At 32.6% G+C, this 12,741-nt stretch overlaps 2 long non-coding RNA genes across 5 annotated transcripts; one reads left to right on the forward strand and one right to left on the reverse strand.

The window, feature by feature from the left end:
• LOC136222078 (uncharacterized) lies at positions 1-3,198 on the reverse strand. Of its 4 annotated transcripts, none has more exons than XR_010685491.1 (9): positions 2,968-3,198; positions 2,647-2,864; positions 2,137-2,190; positions 1,933-2,026; positions 1,744-1,853; positions 1,232-1,456; positions 425-592; positions 242-273; positions 1-146 (listed from the first exon to the last, which is right to left on the reverse strand). It is a non-coding gene; the product is annotated as an uncharacterized lncRNA (long non-coding RNA). The 4 variants fall into 4 exon arrangements; XR_010685488.1 differs by having other exon boundaries at positions 242-319; XR_010685490.1 differs by having other exon boundaries at positions 242-319; positions 425-595.
• A 6,518-nt stretch (positions 3,199-9,716) lies between these two features.
• LOC136222079 (uncharacterized) lies at positions 9,717-10,563 on the forward strand. The gene is made up of 3 exons (XR_010685492.1): positions 9,717-9,918; positions 10,001-10,078; positions 10,310-10,563. It is a non-coding gene; the product is annotated as an uncharacterized lncRNA (long non-coding RNA).
• Positions 10,564-12,741: the final 2,178 nt, after the last annotated feature.

The following is a 12,741-nucleotide window of genomic DNA, read 5'->3' on the forward strand; positions in this document are numbered from 1 at the left end:
TTTGGATTGAATGGAGCTCTATAATTTGGATTGAATGTAGGACTCTCAAATGATAATACTTGGACAAGATTATAACAAATACTCCCCTGGACAGAGCATGATCATAAGGCGTGCTTGCAAACCCATTTGCTGCATACCAATCTCACCTATGGATAAAACACAATTGTGGCAAGTCATAAATAGGTAAAGCAGCTCAGCTATTATACATATAAAGTTATCAAAAGAGGTCAAAGTGATATACCTCATGATAAAACGAACCGTGAACATAGAGGTCTCATGATACATATGAACATAAGGCAAGTCAGTGGATAAGGCCTTACTGTCAACATTCATATTCAAGCTACTTAGTATTATTTTTCCCTTCAAATAAAGGATTATAAAGAAGTTGCAAATTAAAATAGCTTGAAGAGATTATAATGCTTACAGAATAACCATCTTGATACTTCAAATCTCTTTGGCTAAGAGACCGTCTAAGTCCTGGTTTGTGATTTGAAACAGGTGTCTTATTTGCTAATGCCACTTGGTTGTTTCTGCCACTGAAGCTCTTCGAAGAACCACCATTGCTTGAGTTCTGATAAAGATCCAAATCACTCTGCTATTTGCAGGAAAACAAAATACGTCATATGCCAATCAGAGATGAAACAATTGAAAACATATGCACATATAATGTTCATGACCATTAGGCATATAAAACAATCCGATACACATAAATAATCAATAAAGACAGACATACATCCCAAGTATACAATTTGGTATCATCAAATCCCAGCAAATCCTGTTGCATTTACAAATTCCGGGAAAGCATCAATCAAAATCCAAGATACTGTCTCCTTGTCGAAATAATTTATTTTGAAATTTTATAAGAATGATATGATACATGAAAGTTTCTCATTGAAAAAATTCTGTCAACAGAAACAACACTATTATGACATGAGTCAATTCCACTTTTACAAAAGTCTTAAGTTTTTCTAAATTAATGAACCAGTTTGATTAATGGCAAAAGCATCTAAAGAGCTGAAACCCTACCTATCACTTTTTACACATCAATTAAAGAAAATAAATGAAATAAAACGTTCAAAATGCAATGATTGGATTGTCTAATTAATGAAAAAAATGAAAATTTTGTCTTGTTTAACACAAATAAATCTTATTGGAAACAAGTTCACACAAGTGCAAAACATAAGCCATTGCTAATTAGAACTAACAAAAGAGGAAGCAGCCAAAATTTTACCTCAGAATCACTAATCTGACATCGAACAACCGACACTGAGCGCCTTTCCGCGAATTAATTTCCAAATTCAACCAGCTTCCACCAGCATAGTTATTTCCAACATTTCCCTTCACTTCACCAACTGGTGAGCCATGCCTCGACACAGACCTCCTCTTCTCTGAGACACACTGACTTTGTCCCCAGGGCTGACACCATCCTTCCTCAAAGAAGAATGACCTCGATCAGCTGTGGTCAAGCAAAAAAGAAATGATATACCTCACCACCGTTAATGCCTCCCTCATAGCATGGTTTCAAACTAATTGCACGTTCAAGGTAAGGTTGCCAATGTCCAGTGAGTAAATCTCTTCTAATCATCTAGACACCACTCTGATAATACTGTTCGAAAATAAAATAAAGAGAGGGAGAGAGAGAGAGAATCTACCCAATATCAAAACCATGTGAATATAAAGAGATAGAGAATGGATACACTGGAGACAGAAAACTATATTGTCAAGCAAATAAATTAATTTCACCTCAAGCATATTTCTTAGAAAAGGTTCTTCATTGAAATAATCTCTTCGAACAAAGACAAATGGTAACTTGTATGCCAAGGCCTCATTAACAGTTCCATATCCAATTTTTCCTGAAATAATGATAAAACCAATTAATATTCTAACTATTTAAACTTGTTCATCTACTTAATATGTTCTTACGAAGCATACAGTCAGATGTCGCAATGAGATCAGGTGTATAGGCATCTTTTGCAAGCTTTATGATTTTTTTTGGAAGCTCATGCTCATTAAAAGCACCACAAACCTGAACCAGAAACATTATGCATCGTTATTGTTGGCTTCATTGGACATCATAAAAGCACATATAATCAGTGATTCAATACATAGATTTAAAGAGTGTCATAGAAAAGCTACCAGGCATAGCCAACCAGAGGGTAAATACTCCTCCTTCAGCTTCCAACCAGCTAGCTGCACATGAAAATACAAACACTGGTTAGATGGAAGAAAAACAAAAAATTAACAAAATCTACGGAATCATTTCAACTCAACACATCCTTGGTTGCATCAAAGTGAAACAAAAACAGAACATCTATAGTAGAGAGAGCTTCAAATAAAATAATTAAGAAATTCAAATATATATATCAGTAAAAGAAAAAGCCAAACACCCAGAATGAGCCTAAAAACCCAATTGAAGTTGAAATGAATTTGATACAAAGGGATTTTTAAAATAAAAAATAAAAATGAAAGAAATGAAGAAATAAAGAAAAAGCATATGCAATGATATTCGAAAAAAGAAAAAACCCAGAAATTAGTTGCGTATAATGATAGAAACAAAGAAATTTACCAGAATGCCCAAGAAACCATAAAGTTAACACATGCAATCAACAAATAAAAAAAGAAGAAGGAATGCATAGGATAGCATACCCGGAACTGCAGAACTCAAAGAGCTTGCCAGTGTTGGAGAAGATAATAACCGCAACTTCAGAATCACAAAGAATTGCAAGTTCATGAGCCTTTTTAAGCAATCCGGCTCTTCTTTTTGAGAATTAGACAAAACCAAAAATTGACCTAGATTTAGCTTAGGGAACCCTAGAATCGAACCACTACATAAAATGGATTCTTTGAACAGAGAGAGACGTAATCTGAGAAAGAAAGGTTGCGAGAATGAGCAACATTATAAGAAAGAATTGGAAATCAAAATTTCCATTAGATGTGCAAACTCAAACTCAAATAGTTCTATCTTACCGGAGTCACCATGGCCGAAGGAGAACACCGTCGACCGGAGGAAACTGAAAGCCAGAAGACGAACAGGAGTAGGGAGAATAGTATGAGGGAGGTAGTGGTGGAAAATGAAACCATGGAAGAGAGATGCAAGGCGGCTGCAAACCAGAAACACTAACCCTAAAATCCAAATTTATACTTAACACATTTGCATCGGTCTCGTATAAAGGACCGATGCAAATGATTCAATTGATATTTGCATTGGCCCGTTTAAAAGGCCGATGCAAATAATCAATTATTTGCATCGGTCCCTCTTAAAGGGCTGATGCAAATAATTTAAATAATATTTGCATCGGCCCTTTCAAAAGGGCCGATGCAAATAATACAATTATTTGCATCGGTCCTTATTAAGTGCCGATGCAAATGCTAAATATCATGACATTTGCATCGGCCCTAAATAAAGGGCCGATGCAAATGGACCTTTTGCATCGTACTTTATAAGGGCCGATGCAAATGACCATTTTTCCACTAGTGAAGCATACTTCAACCCAATGTGCTGCTTTTTTGGCGAATTTAATTGGCATCCGGCTGCAGGGGTTGCCTTTTTCTTATCTTGGCGTCCCACTTTTTATCGGAGCTCCTAGGCGTTGTCATTTACAGCCTCTTGCAGATAGGTTCCTGGCTAATTTTAGTAAATGGAAAGGAACTTCTCTTTCATTTGCTGGTCGGTTAACTTTGATCAAGTCGACTTTGAAAGGGGCTTTCATTCATTCCTTCATTATTTACAAGTGGCCAGTGACGCTTTTGAAAAGGATGAATAATTGTATTAGGAATTTTATGTGGGCTGGCTGTATTGACACAAGGAAGCTTGTTACTGTTCAGTGGAAAGTCTGTTATAATCCAATTGAGAATGGAGGTCTAGGCATAAAAGATTTACTCCGGTTTAATAAGGATCTTCTTGGCAAGATGGCATGGGAATTACTTACTGGAAACTCTTTAGTTTCAATTCTTTGAAAATGGAAGTTTCTTGCACGTTCTGGGCTTCCAAAAGCTGCAATTTCGAATTCTTCGATTTGGCCATCAATCCGAGAGGTCTACTATATCCTTAGGGATCAATCTCACTGGTGGATTGGCAATAGTTCAAAGCTGAATTTCTGGAGTGAGTTGTGGATCAAGCCCTCGGTAGGTGAATAATTAAATCTACCCCATAATATCAACGTGCCCGGTTTAATTGTGTAGAGGAATTTCTCGATGGAGATTCATGGATAAATCTGCAGCAACTTCCATAGGTTTTACAGTAGCATATTATGGAGATTAAGCGTGGCGGTGATGATGAGGACTTCTGCGTCTGGATAGGTTCTTCTTCAGGTACTTTTACTGTCAAGGATTTCTATTTTTCATTGGGTAATAATGCAGCAAAGGTTCAATGGCACAAGTTTATTTGGTCTGAAGTCGTTCCTCCTTCTCGTTCGACCGTTTGCTAGAGGACTTTATTGGGTTACTTGGCCACGCATGACCAATTGCAGAAGCGTGGCATGCCTATTGTTTCCCATTGAATTTTATGCAAAGCGCCCTCAAAATCAATTGAACATATTATGGTTCACTGTTCTTTTTCTCAGGTTGCTTGGCGAGCGTTGGGCTCTCTTTTTTGTAAACATATTGTTTTGACAGATTCTCGAGTTACTCTTATTTTGAATTTTTTAAATCATAGCTTCAGTTCTCAAGTGGGTTTGTTATGGTCAGTTGGAGTTGTTAGTTTGATTTGGATTCTGTGGCACACTAGAAATATTGCGATTTTTGAGAATGAAACACCATCAATTCATCTTCTGCTTCATAGGCTTTGGATTATGATTCGTGAAGGCGGTATTGGTAATAAAGGTCATATGAAACAGTGTTGATGAGCTTCGTGTTCTTAGGCAGTTACGTATTCCTCTTAGACCCCCTCGAGCTCCTAATATAGTTAGTGTTACTTGGGTTCGTCCTCCACCAGGATGGCTCAAAGTTAACATAGATGGTTCAACAAATGTTAATACATGAATGGGGGGTGCAGGGGGCGTATTTCGCACTACTCGAGGATTTGCTCGGGGTTGTTTTGCGTTTCGAGTAGATACCCCCTTTGCGCATATTTCCGAATTGAAAGCCGTTATTTTGCAATTCAGATTGCTTGGGAAAAATGATGGCACAAAATATGGGTGGAATGCGATTCTGTTTATGTGGTAAATTTGTTTAGGAAGCGCTCTCTAGTTGTTCCTTGGGCACTACGACATGATTGGATTGCTTGTCTTCGACCTTGTTCTTCTATGGATCTAAATATTACCCATATTTTTCGCGAAGGAAATAGAACGGCTGATGCATTGGCTAAATTTAGAGTCACAACGGATCATATTGTTTGGTGGAATTCTGCACCAGCTTTTTGCAATAGATTTATTTCTGATGATATATACTGTTTAGAACAATTTCGTTTCTCTTAATTTTCCTCATGTATTTTTTCCTCCTTTTAATAAAATTCGGGTCGGGGTTTTTTATTGGGTTTGTGGAAGTGCCAACCTAGTTGGTCTCTTTGCATTCCGATCTTAGCTTGTAACCCAGCCTTTGCTTAAAAAATAATCACTTAATTAAGCTTATAGTTTTTTGTTGGCATTTTCAAAAATGCATCTACACATTTGTAAAAAAAAAGGTGTCGATATATTTTAAAGTTAAAATCGGTGCAGATTTTGTGTCGAGAAAAATATCCTGAATTCTTTTAAGGGAAAATTACAAAACTGGGTCAAATGGGAGGCCCATTTACATATTTAACCCATTTACTAATCTTACTACATATCTAGACTGATTTTGTGTGACTTTCCCATAATACCCCTAATCTTCCCACTTCCACCACTCGCGAACCGCCGCTCCTCCTATCTCCTTGGTTATGCGAAAAGTTGCTCCTGCATTAATGATTTCAAGACTTTTGATCTTCCTTTCTTCCTTTAAATTGCACGAAATCTGCACCATTTAGTCAAAATCACAATGAATTTCTCTTTTTCATCTCTTCATCTCTTGATTCTGCAACTTCTCAACCCTAGAAAACGAAGCCATGGTTTTTCATCTTCCTGTTCGTTGCTTGGTTTCTTTCTTCTTGTTACCATCAAAGAAATGGTTTTTCTACGTTATTTCCTTCGTTCTTCCCATATTATCATATTGTTATTGTCGCTTTTGGGGGTGAAAGGGGCGAAAAATGTAAGTATTTGTTTTTTTCTGCGTTTTTTTCATGAATTCACTTCGCAATCGATGGTTTCGCTAAGCTTTGCGAAGAGAACGAGCCTGGAAAGTGACGATCTACTTCGTTAATCGTTGATTTTGCGAAGATATGCGAAGAGAAAGCGTCTGAAACGTATGGATCTACCTCGCGAATCTATTAGTTCGCGAAGTCTGCGAATAGATCCTCATGTTTCAGACCTCGCAAACTTCGCGAAAGCATCGATATGCGACGTAGATAGTCACGTTTCTGACCTCGCATACTTCGCGAAAGCATCGATATGCGAAGTAAAACCCTGCACATTTACATTCGCATGCTTCGCTAATCTTCATTTCGCGAAGCCAAAATCGTCTTTTTCCCTGCCTAACACGATTAATTTTTTCTGTAGATGGTTGAATACGTAATATCCCTTTCTGGAAGGCGACGTACTGGGCTGCAGAGGAGATGATTTTCCTTCCTGTATAGGGATGAACTTCCCCAAGACTGACACATTCACTCCTAAAGTGGTTGGTTAGGAGAGGTTTTGTCAATCTTGGGGTGCACCATGGGACACGTCCATCCCATGGTGCCAATCTTCAAAGTGGACCTAACTAATTCGGTACCAATCTTGAATCGAATGAGTAATCTTGGTGGGCACCGTGGGACACGTCCATCCCAAAAGGTCTGGAAGTCCAGACCTTTTGGGTTGGATGTGTCTCACGGTGCCCACCAAGATTACTCATTCGTTTCAAGATTGGTACCGGATTAGTTAGGTTCACTTTGAAATGATTTGTTAGGAGAGTTCATTGTGGCAATCTTGTTGTAAATTTTGATAATGTTATGATTTGAATGTTGTTATTGTGGCAATCTTGTTGTAAATTTTGATAATGTTATGATTTGAATGTTGTTATTGTGGCAATCTTCTTGTAAATTTTGATAATGTTATGATTTTAATGTTAGAATCCATTGTTGTTTGCCATTTTTTGTTATATACCACTTCGCGAATTAGCTTCAAGTCATATCCAGCATTCGCATATGCGAACTAAATTCATCAAGCAAAACAAACTTCAGCTTCGCAGGCTTCGCATATGCGAACTAAATTCATTAAGTAAATCCAAACATCAGCTTCGCAGGCTTCACATATGGTCGAATATGCGAAGTCAGACGGGATAGAGCGAGCCACGCGTAAATATTGAGGGTATTATGGGAAAGTCACACAAAATCAGTCTAGATATGTAGTAAGATTAGTAAATAGGTTAAATATGTAAATGGGCCTCCCATTTGACCCAGTTTTGTAATTTTCCCTTTTTTTTTTAATTTAAAGACGTTTTTAGTTTTGTCCTTGCATTTAAAATTCAACTAAGCTTTATTTTATTTATGATGAGCTTTTGAAAATTTCATTGTTTGTTGAGAATTTTAAAAATTTAGTTACACATTTAGAAAAAAAGTATCAATGTTTTTTCTACGTCAAAGATAGTTTAGTTTTTGCATTGATAAGAGTTCTCATGTTATTTTTTTCAATATGAAGACACATTTTATTTTTTGGAAAATAATAAAAATAAACTTTGTGGTTTGGACAATTTTCTAACATATTAAAAATTGGTAAAAAAAAATATATTAAGGTTCATTCCGTAAGTAAACACATGCCAAATTGATTAACAATGTTAATTTTATCCTTATATTTATTTATTTTATAAATTAATTCCCTTATTATCTAATTATCAGAAACAAACCCCAAAATAAAAATCAAATAAGTCATCTTCTCAATTTATCTATAATTTCTTAATTTTCTTTTTCTTTCTCTCTTCTCTGTGCTCTTTATTAATTTTTCTCTCTCCATAAAGTTAGTGTCTGAACTTAAGCTTCGCAAGTTGAAGCACTACTTATGTGGGGAACTTAATTCTATCCCTTGTGACATATTGCAAGGGATGGATGTTGTGATGAAAGAGAACCCAACTAGTCAAATGAATGGTGTTGGCTGCAGCTTCCACCAAGAAAACCCCAAATGCAAAGAATGATCTTAGATAAGGTAGAGAGAAGATGAAAAATAAGAAATTAAAGAGAAATGGAGAAGGTGACTTATTTGATTTTTACTTTTTATTTTGGGGTTTTTGTTGTGATAATTAGATAATAATGAGGTTAATTTATAAAACAAATAAATATAAGGACAAAATTAACTATTTTCTCTTTGACTTTTAACTTTTTTTTAACATTGTTAGTTAATTTGGCATGTGTTTGCTGATGGAATGAACATCAATGTACCTTTTTGCCATGTTTAAACCACATAGTTTATGTTTGAAAATGATCCAAAGCACAAGGTTTATTTTTGTACTTTTTTTTTTGCCCATATTTAAAAATTTAACCACACTTTTTCATTTATGTCGCGTTCTATTGTCACTTAATTATGTTCAATGTTATAAAAAAGGGTTAATACATATATTTGCCTATGTATTTGTCTGTTTTAACACATATATCACTATATCAAAGTAAGCATAGAAGGCACCGTAATCTTAGTGTTGACAAGTAAGAGTAATTTTACCCATAATTTCATAATCTATATATATTATAAAACAGTAACGATGAAGCTGAGGTGTCACTCCATCATTTTTTACCGATTAAAATTAATATTTTTATTTATCTTTTTTAAATTCATTTTTTTATTTTCAAATTTTCTAGGATATTATCAAATTAATCAACAATTCGTTTTTGCTGTTTTCAAATTTTCTAGGATATTATCAAATTAATTAACAATCTATTTTATTTGCTTTGCTTCTTATATTAATAATTTAGACTCAATCTCCCTATTTGAAGTTGTTGCACGTTTTATATATAGAGTATATTCCTTTTGATGGAATGGTTCATGATAATACTAACATTAATATTAACCCTAATTAAAAATAACATTAATATTCTCCATTATCATGAGTTTTTAAAATGTTATATTGTATATAGATTCCTCTTCTATTATTTTATTTATTGTTCTTCTTGTGTTCTCAATAATACTGATCAATGGTTTAGATATAATGAATAACCAAATGGTTTTAAAATGGTCATGATCTATTTACAAAAAAAGAAGTCATGATCATAATAAAAAAAGGTTGTAATGGTGCATGGTTTTATAATCTGTATTTTTTTTAATATGCTTTATAATCTGTATTTAGAAAACATTTCGTTGATTGATAATATATATCTATATTATAAAACAGCTCCTCATTTTTTACAAATTAAAAATAATAATTTTAAGGTTGCAAACAAAAATAATAATTGTAATATTTCTTTTGTCTCTCAATGAAACCGTATGTATTGATAATCTTTGAGCCAAAATCTTTCCTAAAATCTCTCCATCCTTTTTTCTAGATAAAATAATCTTAATTAAAACATCTCTGCTCTAAGATTTATCTCTGAGATAGAATTCATAACCACAAAAAACACCTTAGCCATCTAAAATATTAGTTGTCGGACCAAAAAACCTCAATCAATGGAAACTCTTATTATTGTAAATCCCCACACTACGCTCCTATAAAAAGGACCTCCCTCGCTAGCATTCTTACCCTAGCCTAACCCAAAGTCTTTCTTTTATTCTTGAATTCCTTAGTTTCTCTGCATTTTTTCCATGATCAATTGTTGTTCCTGTAGTGAGATTATTTGAAAAAGGCAAATAAATATTACTGAATTACTGAATATTCAATTTCGTCTGTAATTTTGATAGGTTGAGGGGTCGCCTTTATGCTTAGAAACTTCATCTTCTGCAGACCATGGTAATATTAACCATCATTATTGTTTCATTTTAGTTTTTATACAACCATTTATGTTTTCTTCTCTATTATTTGTTTTTTTAAGATCAAGGTGTATCAGTGGAGATCTCTTCAAGAATTTGTTTTCTTACACAGCTTATTCTCAAGCTTTCTTTATTACCTGGTATTATGCATTTTCTTAATTTATGATTACTGATAATTAAATTTATAGTTATAATGGAGCTTTTTGGTTTTAATTAGTTTGATTTTCTCATTGACATCCATGAGCTCTGATCCATTGATGCTCTTATCATCTGGTATCTGTTCATTTGGGTGTTTTATAGTTATGTTTATGATTATTAAAATTATTCAAAAGTTAAATAGTAAGCAATTGTGATTTTATAATGTGTGGCAGGAATGGTTGCTCATGTGATGAGTTTTGAAGTGGGAGCTGTGTTAGAGGTTGAAAAGTGGCAGGCTCCTGTTTATTGTTTTAAGAAGGAGAAGATTAATCAAGTTGAATATGTGGTTGATGTTGGATATTTTGGGGTTTGATTAATGATTATTTTATCTACTTTTGAGCATTATATATATATATTGTTATCACCTCGAAAATCTCTACTAAAATAATTAATCTTATTATGGGTGTTTATAAGGTTATTTTTAATGAAGTAAATTCAATATATGGATGGTTACAAAGTTCATAAATAACTCATTAGTATATAATTTATTTACTTTTTTTTTGATGAAATTTTTATTTACTTTTTAATGTTGGTTATAATTATTATTTTTTAGATCAGAATAAGAATGAGTTAGTTTTTTTTCTTCTTTTGAAACAAGAATGCGTTTGTTTTATTTTAATTTTATTAAGTTTTTTATTTGGTTAAAATTAGATTGAGTTGAGTTTATTTTAAATTTCAATCGCTAGATTTCTTTATACATTTTTTTTTACTTAATTATCTAGAATTATTTTTTAGATGAGGATAGGAATGAGATAGTTATATTTCAATTTTATTCCGTTTTTTATTTTGTTAAAATTAGATTAAGTTTTAAATAATATTAAATTGAATTTATTTTAAAAATTTCTGTTGCTAGATTTCCATAAAACTATCCCTCAATTCTTTTACTTTTTAAAAGTTAGTTATGTATAAGAATGATTAGTTCAATTTCAACTTTATTATATTTTTTATTTTCTTAAAATTAGACCGAGTTCTAAAATCTTTTATATAGCTATAGTTTGTTTAAATATATTAAAGGGATAAGTATAAAAATAAACCTTGTGGTTACATCTGTTTTCGAACAACACCTATGTGGTTTAAAAGTTTGCAAAATGGTATCATGTACTTTATTCCGTTAGCAAACACATACCAAATTGATTAATGGTTTTAAAAGTCAAAGGGAAAAGAGTTAATTTGGTCTTTATATTTATTTATTTTATAAATTAATCATCTTTATTACCATTTTACAAACTTTTAAACCACGTGAGTATTGTTCGAAAACAGATATAAGTTTTAACCACAATGTTTATTTTTATATTTTTCCCTATATTAAACTAATTAAAGATTTTAAAAAATTAATTTGAAAAGAAATTTTTTTTGATAGTAAATTTGAAAAGAAACATTATTAAAAATAACATATTATAAAATAAAATTATTAAAAATTAATTTAAAAACAATTGCATAATTTTTTTAACGTTTTGTAAAATATTTAACACTATCATTTTTCTTAATTGTTACTTATAATTGAACTTAATTTTTTTTCCTATGAATTATAAATTATTTTATATATGTTATTTTACATGCTAAGTAAAATTAAAATTTACTTATTAAACAGCAACTAATATGATAATAGTATTAAAAGTAATATATAAGCAATATGTTAAAGATCTTAATGATGTTAAAATCAAGTTAATTTAATATATTATAATATTTAATTTAGAAAACATTTTTGTTAAATTTTAATATTATAAATAAAATTTTAAGATTTATATATTTAAAGATAAATCCGTGCATCGCACGGGCCAAAAACTAGTTGATAATTATATCCACAACGTTTTATAAGTTGGGGCAATTTTACTCTTAAAGTTTGAAAGTTGAACCAATTTTTAATAATTGTTAATGGAGCACTCTACCCACTAGTCATGAATCTCATTATTTCCACTCCATATTTGCGTTATGTTATCACTCATCAGTAGTATATCAAATAAATGTATAAACACGTGAAAGAAAAATTATTATTTTTATCTCGTGTTATGCACCAGATCAAAAATAGTTGTACCTATTTTTTTGAACTTTTTAATTTTTTTCCACGTGTGTACACGTGTAATTGTTTTGATACTGATGAGTGATAACATGATGCATGTGTGAAGTGAAAATAACGAGATTCTGAACTGCATAAAGTATAATTGTAATTATGGATAAAAATGGTTCAACTTACTAACGTGATAATTTTACCATTGTAACATTATGGATAAAATTACTCTTAACTTCTAATAGAGGCATTTCCAGTATGTTGGAGGTCTTAGGTCTAACTTTTAAACTCTATTTCTTATAAGTTATGTATAAATTTAAATTTAATAAATATAAAATTTAATTAATTTTTATTAGATAAAAAAGAACCAAATAAAGATTAAAAGTTTGGGGCAATTTGTAGATAACGAAGCAGTTAACAACTATATTATTAAGGGTGGCCCGGTCGCATTACGCGTCCCCGCTGAGCGAGGGTCCGAGGAGGGGTCCCACCACAAGGGTGTATTGGGGGCAAGCCTTCCCTTGCCAATTTAATTGGCAAGAGGCCGCTCCTAAGACTCGAACCCGTGACCTCAGGTCACACGGCAACAACGTTTTA

Source organism: Euphorbia lathyris, chromosome 3 (assembly GCF_963576675.1).
Source record: "Euphorbia lathyris chromosome 3, ddEupLath1.1, whole genome shotgun sequence".
NCBI classification, from domain to species: domain Eukaryota; kingdom Viridiplantae; phylum Streptophyta; class Magnoliopsida; order Malpighiales; family Euphorbiaceae; genus Euphorbia; species Euphorbia lathyris.